We start from the raw sequence: 7,493 nt of genomic DNA, 5'->3' as shown, positions 1-7,493 counted from the left end.
TATTTTTAGGCACAATTTTACAAACTAAATAAAAATGCAACGAGTAAATAAATTGGCAAGCTTCGGCTGCAACATCCCGCCCTTGTTTGCTCTTTAGCGAGCGCTCTCTTAAAAGTTCCACTCAAACCAAGTTCGATGTTGTAGGTTGTATGTTGCAGTCGAGTCACCACCACCATCACCGCCACCAGCACCACGAGCCGCAGCCAATTGGCGCGTTTCTGTTCCAACTGGACAAGATGCTGGTGGCTATGTTTTATCACTGTGGGACGGGTATTATTTGCCTTCGAGCTGTAAACGGAGACGGTTTAGTTTTTGAAGTTGTGCGGTTAATTGCGTGACGGTAGCAACATAGCAGGAACAGTGGCGCACAGTGTACAGTGCACTCACGCACACAATTAAACACACGTGTACTCTGACAAACATACATATGTATGCGTACGCTTGCATACATATTTCGGTAACGATATAGGTACATATATAAGTGTGGCATTTGCCTGCGGCAACAAGTGCTAGTTCCTCATTTGTTGCATGCGTACAACAAAGTGAAGGAAGAAGAAAATAAATTGAATAATAAAAAGTGCGAACAGTGACTAGTGAATTGAAATGGAAATGGAAATTGTGCGTTGAAGACGAGTATAAAGTGAAACAACAAACAACAACAAAAAACACAAAAAAATATACAAATTAACTGGATATTGTATGCAGTGTTGGCTGTGTGTTGAATGAAAATGTCACAACATTGAATAGGTGCCGGTGCTTGGCAGAAGTTGGCAAATATTTGATGGAGACACAAATAAACAAAAATAGGAAAAACTGTGTGCCTATGAGGGCGCGGCAGAGGTAAAGTGATTTGCGACAAGTGATTGTGAGCAATTCCGTAGTGTTGGTGTTTGCGCGCTACAGCTGTGTGCGTGCATTTGATTTAAATCCATGCATACATACATATATGTATATATGTATGTGTGGATTTGCGCTTGTGAAATTGGTTACTTTAATATTGTTTACTGCTAGTTTTAAACAAAGTTTGCTAAGTTTGATTTATAGAAAGAGAACAAACTGTAAGGCAAAAACAGGAGTAGCTAATGAATATAAAACTTTGAAATATCCAAAATAAAGCCGCCCCGAAGTACTTATTATGGTTCTCAGCCCAATCTAAATTATTTTAAAATATTTTTTTTTACTAAATGCAGTATCAGAAAGCAAAAGGTGGAGTTCTTATACTAAAATAAAAAAATATCTTTTTGTCAAAAACATTAAAGCTCGCACTAATTTCGGGCTCGCGGTCAAGCACAGTTGACCGCAACAGAGGTTGAAGTGCTTTATGGACCAGTAATGATAAGAATATAGTTTCTCGCAAAATCATGCATATACTCGCATGTGTGTACATACTTAGATATGTGAAAATTTACAACAAAAGCTTTACATTCCTAATTGATTCGAGAAAGAAAACTCTGATTCAAATTTTGTTGCTGTTTGACATAAAACATTTGAGACAGGAAAATAATGAATAACATTTTTTTCAACTTAATATTGTGTTAGTGCAAACGAAAATACATACATTACATACGCACATAAGTAAGCATAATATGCATGTGTTTACATGCTTACTTCAGCACTGTTTACGAGCAGTCAAATGCATGATAAGCTTGATAAAAGCAAACAATAGGAAAATTGAAAACAAAACGGCAGAAAAATTAAAAATCCTCTCTATTGATTGAAAAGAAACGCGATAGAAAGCAATCAAACAATTTTTTTTTAAATAAATGAAATGAAAAATGCTTCTAAAATTGAATAGGCGAGAAATATTCTGTATAGTCAAATTTTTCATCCGGTTTTTATATCGTAAATTATGTTATCATAGATTGAAGTCGCTCTGACTAGTACTTTCTCGGATAAACAGAGGATACACATAAGTACTTCATGTCCATTGCGTTTGTAATGGGAGGAAGGAGGAGGAGCTAATGGTAGATAACTGCTGCATACTGGCAAGCAATGCCGTATTCTAGTAGATCTTGAAATAACTCTTCGTGTATTACCGCAGTATACCCCTGCGGATATACGATTACCCCTTATTGCGCTCTTACTAAGCCTTTTGTGTATTTCATTTTGCATTGGATGTTTTGGGAGTGCGATTGATAAAAAAACTTCATTTTAATAATTAAACGGGAAATTAACGAGCGAACTAAAATCTCCGTTTCACGTCACTAACGAGGAGTACACAAAAACTCTTTTATCTCACTAACGGTAAATGAGGAAGTGCTCCCAGAAAAGTTATTTTGCGAAGTATGATAGGCGAGTAATAAGAAACTACTCCTTCAAATTTCTTTAGCAAATACAAATAGACACCGTAGCCGAATGGCTTCGTGAGTGACTACTATTCGGAGGTGCATAGGCTCTAGTCTCCGTGCATGAAACATCGAATGACTGGACTAAATGACTAAAAGCAATCGCGCCTCGGCAGAGGCAATTACATATACATTCATATAATTAATTTGGGGATAAAGAAATCCATTGTTTTTGCGTAACATTTTTGCGAAAGTGGCTTAAAAATGTTTTCTCAGCTACGACAAAAGAATGTAAAATGTACTGAATTTTCTCTTTGTTAACTTCCACTGATAACACTCTGTAACACACAACAAAAAACAGCGAAATATTTTTAGCGCGAAATGTCATCTTGACGACGAACATAAACTTAAAATTGCTTGATCGATATTTTACGAGATATCGATCACTACAACGATCTACTGAGTTTTCCCCAAACTAATATAATATAAAAATACTACTTTGCTTTGTCGACTAAGCATAGCCCTAAGATTCAGAGAATGACTTTAGTCTGATGCCGAAATATCGAGAAACTAAATAAATAACAAAGTATGTGGCTTAGTTAAATTTCGGCCTTGAGCTTTAAAATTCTTTAAAGTTCTCGTGGTTTTTTGTTTTTTTGTGAGTTTAAATCCGGATTAAATATGAAAGCAAAAAACAAAATTATTGTGCCAAGAGTATTTGAGTATGACCGCTGATTGAGATCGAAATATTGCCAATAAATAAAAGAAATAATTAAAAGTTATAAGTTAATTTGTTGTTTTGTTTTATTGTTAATCTGGTCTTGAGCTCACAAAATAAAATATGAAATCTAAGCATTTGGAGGTCACTAAAACAATTTACAAATAAATCGTTATAATTTGGTGTAATATTAAAAGGAAAAACAAAGCAAGTGAATTTCAATGTATTCAATTAAAAGTAAAAATTATACAATAAAAACTGTTAGTAAAGAAATATTTTTGTATAAGGATATGCTCTAGTTATTAGGAAATGAAACATTTAATTTGGGTTTTTAATATTTTGATGTGCTGTCCACAAGTGCCTTTCGCGTTGAAAGTCTTAAATGAAAAATCCTTCTTTACTTCTTAATCGCCTTATACTGCCGACCATTTTATAAATTCTAGCCGATATTAAACCCCACAAGTTTTTGATTAGGCTTACATGCGGCCTTATTGCTAGCCACTGCAAAACTGGTATCATTCTATATAAAACGACCTCCTTAGTAGGGCGCGCAGTGTGATTTGGTACATTGTCCTGCTGGAAGATCCAGTAGTTTTCGTAGTGGTTCCCAGTAAATTCGACTAGTACACGTACATCATCAAGTAGATTCACGAACATGTCCGTGAATAAAGCAGAGACTTTCCAGGATATCTAAAAGCTGCTCAAATCATTAGCGATTCACTTCCATGATTTCGTTTATGGCGAGTTTGGTGGGGATAAAGTATTTATGGCAGCATTAGGGCCGTCTAAATTAAATTATTTTTTGTTAGAAAGGAAAACCGGGTTTTTGAATAGTCGGTTCAAATTTAAGCTTTTCAGCCAAACATTCGTTGCAATAATTTGGGTACAGGCTCTCAGTAATCATCGCAAATCAATTTTTTTTCGGACAGAATATTATGAACGCTTGCACAGACTTCTTCTGGATGTATTAAGACCTAAATAAATTTTAATACCTAGAATGCCGCGCTTACATGAGTCATTTATATTAGACTGTCTTGATTGTACCACAACTATTGCTATTTTTCTAAGAGAAAATCGTATTTTTATGTCGATTCAGTTTATCCGCTACACCGCATTAAATAACACAGACACTTATTGACAAGCTTGACAATTTATATGTTTCTTATTTAATTTTAATCATTTTTTTATGAAATATATTTCATTCCCCTACAAAAACCCTATACAGTGTAACCTGTCGTAACGGGCAACTCTATTAGCCGGACAACTCCCTTGAGAGGGGCCTTTTATCAGTGGCTTCAAAAAAAGGTGTTTTTTCTCAAATTTTTTCCGAGGCGAAAAAAGCGACACACAGGAATAATCTTTTGCATTTATTTGAAGGCATGATTGAAGAGTAATATAAGAGTAATTGTCTTTATATAGCTTATCGGTTTGAAACGATAACTTTCGTCGTTTTTTTTTAATCTTACATGCCATTTTCAAAAACGTGGTTTTGAGAAAACGTGTTTCAAAGTTTTCAGAAGGTAGACAGTATACTCACACGAGGGACGGTACACAGGTCTGTAACTCCGAAATCACTTTGAATTCCGCTATGAAATTTTGAGGGCATATTCTCCTATAATATATCTATCGAGTGCAGTAGAAAAAAATCGATTTTTTGAAGCCGAGACAACATTTCAACCAAATCGTATGCATCGGAGGAAGTTACCCTATGTTTAGTGAGTGTCCGCCCAAGAGGGGTTTCACTGTAAATGAAAATTGTTTTGGGCATATATATATATATAAAATACCAATACAACAACAATATATCAACAAATTTTCTTAAAAATTTAAAAATTTTGAATCTGTGGTTTTAGAAAAAATTGTAGTACGCAGTTTTATAATCCATTGAATTTGGAAATAGTAAGATACAAGTTTGGGTAGCTCAAATATTACGCTGATTTTTGAAACAATTTTTCCGGTAAGCATGTTGATTTTCTCCATATACCGCGTGCTCGACATTTTTTTTATAAACAAAAAAAAAAACAATCAACATCGTCAGCAAAAAAAAGTTATAAACTATAATAGTTTTGAACGACCTCAAATTTGAACCTTATTATGCCAAAATGTTTCTTACTCGAAATTTTTCTAAAAATTCAGCAATTTTTTAAGAATATGGGCAGGCAGTTTCATAGCGCACTAAATTTTAATACCTATAATAAAGTGCAAGTTTGCAGTGGCACAAAATATTCGTTGATTTTTGATAGATTTTTTTCCTTGATGATATTTCGTATTTTCTCCATACAAAAAGAATGCTGCGCTTTCGTTATATTGAGACATAAGATAACGCCGTCAAGGAAAATAATTATAAAAAATAAACTGTATTTTTTAGCATTTGTAATCTGGTACTTTGTTACGCTAAAATTCATTGGACCATAAAATTGCGTACCAAAAATCTTTCTATACAATCTAATAAAAAAACATAGAATTGCGATGAAAGATTTGCTGAACTTTTATATCTTTATATTTATTTTTTATTTTTCTGCAAAGTTTAAGAATTGGATTTTTAATTGAAGAATGAGATTTTATATTTTTAATTTATTTATTTTTAAAAAATAAATCAATAAATAGTCAAAGTTTGTCAATGCAGATGCTTTTATTATTTTGCAACGGGATAAATTACAGATGTACGCGGTAATTTTACTTATAATTTTATAGCTACAAAAGGCTAGCTCATCACTTTACTTAACTTGCTTAGACTCCAATGCGCACTAACCTTCGATTGCACTTATACTTATTTCTTAGCAAAATATGGGTCTGATGACCAATTGATAATAGCGGTATTATGGATGAAAGTAAAAGATAAATTTGGCATAAGAAAATAAGTCAGAAAATTTAACAAAAAGAAATGCCGTACATAAAATCTATACTGATACTAAGAGCGAATAAATCGTTTAAAACAAAAATGCAAAAAATTCATCTTCCCTGAGTTATGAGTATAGATTTTTGCCCTCAAAAAGAAGGACTCTAATGTTTTATGCCGTCTCTAAACATCATTTTGTTTGCATGATATATTTTTCCATGTTTTATAGTAAATACGCTTGATTGTTTAGTGTTTCATGTCCGGAATGGGCTTTGTACATGAACCAACCGAATGGTAGAAAGACGTAAAGTTAAGGGAGGAGGCATCTACATCACTTACCTGTAAGATACAGGACTTCACACGACAATCATAAGACCTCCCAGTATACAGACAGACTATGAACGACATTCAATAGGAGTCCCTTGTCATCTTTATGAATTGTGGTTAGCCGAATGTCGTTATCGGAGACTAGCCACCCATCCATTGCAGGCGAATAGTTTCAGCTGACATGACGCGTTATTCCGACACAACTACGTGCCGGATGCTGTAATAGGTTAAACACTAACTTAATTGATTCTGATATACTTAATATTTGCTCGGCATGTGAAGGTACTCCGCACCACCTAACCACCTATTCACGAGTTCCCTTACGCCTACTCATTCAACACTCCTCTTCTTCTGGACGCACTCCGTAGAAGCAGCATATTTGGTGGACCTATAGTTAAATGAGATTAACGAGGATGCCTTTATTGCCCTTAACAAGGATTTTAAACATCTACAACAAAAACAATGGGCAAACGGACTACGACAACCGGCAATTGGTGTGATGCAGTAGGTTTTCAACAAGAATGATGGAATACAAGATTGTGCCCATCGGAGAGGCGCGACGTCAGACTTAAGATACAGACTCGAACTTTTTCCGCATTGTAGATAATTTAATGTGAACTTAAAAAAAATTATAAAGTTTGATTGTTTTTATTTTTCCAAATTTTAAGATCAATTATTACTAGTTCTCTTTAAAAGTTACTGTGAAAGTAAAATTTTCTAGATTGTTACGCGAAATTACTTAAAGAAAACTCTCAATAAATGTATATGCTTCGAAAGCTCAAATCTTCCTCTTTATAAAATCTCAGTCTCAAAATCTGAAATCGGAAGTGGAGCTATCAATTTTTTGATGCAACGAATATCAGAGATTTTTTTTTCAACAATAAATACGGATTTTTGCGGTGTACTAATATAAAAATTTGAAACGTGATTTCGTGTGTAACTCGACCAGTTGCACAACGTCTACTAGGCCCTCATAAAAGGACAAAATGACTGTGGTGCGGTGGCAAGAGATTTTTCATGGCAACACGAGCTGAAGCGTCAAAAACAAGGTGATGTGAAATTAATCACCCTATCGAAAGATTTCTAATTTTTGCAAACGGCGTCGTACGGCAATCCTATTTGACACTTGTGAACTAGACAGCTGCAGTATACAAACCGGCAAGTAGTGAAGCGTGTAAAGGTCAAATTAAAGTTTCGATCACTTCTGTTAGGTGTTTGGCCGAGCTCCTCTTCCTATTTGTGGCAGCCGTCTTGAGGTTTTTCACAAATGGAAGAAACTACAGTTTTAAGTCGACTCCGAACGGCAAATAGTTTTGTGTGATGA

General features: G+C 34.5%; 1 protein-coding gene across 1 annotated transcript in view; it reads left to right on the top strand.

Annotated features, from left to right (window-relative positions):
• Positions 1-301: 301 nt before the first annotated feature.
• LOC128855000 (protein serrate) overlaps positions 302-7,493 on the top strand; it is a 147,831-nt gene continuing 140,639 nt past the window's right edge. Inside the window, exon 1 of the mRNA XM_054089539.1 lies at positions 302-840. The gene's annotated coding sequence lies outside the window, so the exon portion shown is untranslated. The remainder of the gene's footprint in view (positions 841-7,493) is intronic.

Source organism: Anastrepha ludens, chromosome 2 (assembly GCF_028408465.1).
Source record: "Anastrepha ludens isolate Willacy chromosome 2, idAnaLude1.1, whole genome shotgun sequence".
Lineage (NCBI taxonomy): Eukaryota > Metazoa > Arthropoda > Insecta > Diptera > Tephritidae > Anastrepha > Anastrepha ludens.
The sequence above is the reverse complement of the archived record's forward strand: the minus strand, read 5'-3'. Positions and strand labels throughout refer to the sequence as shown.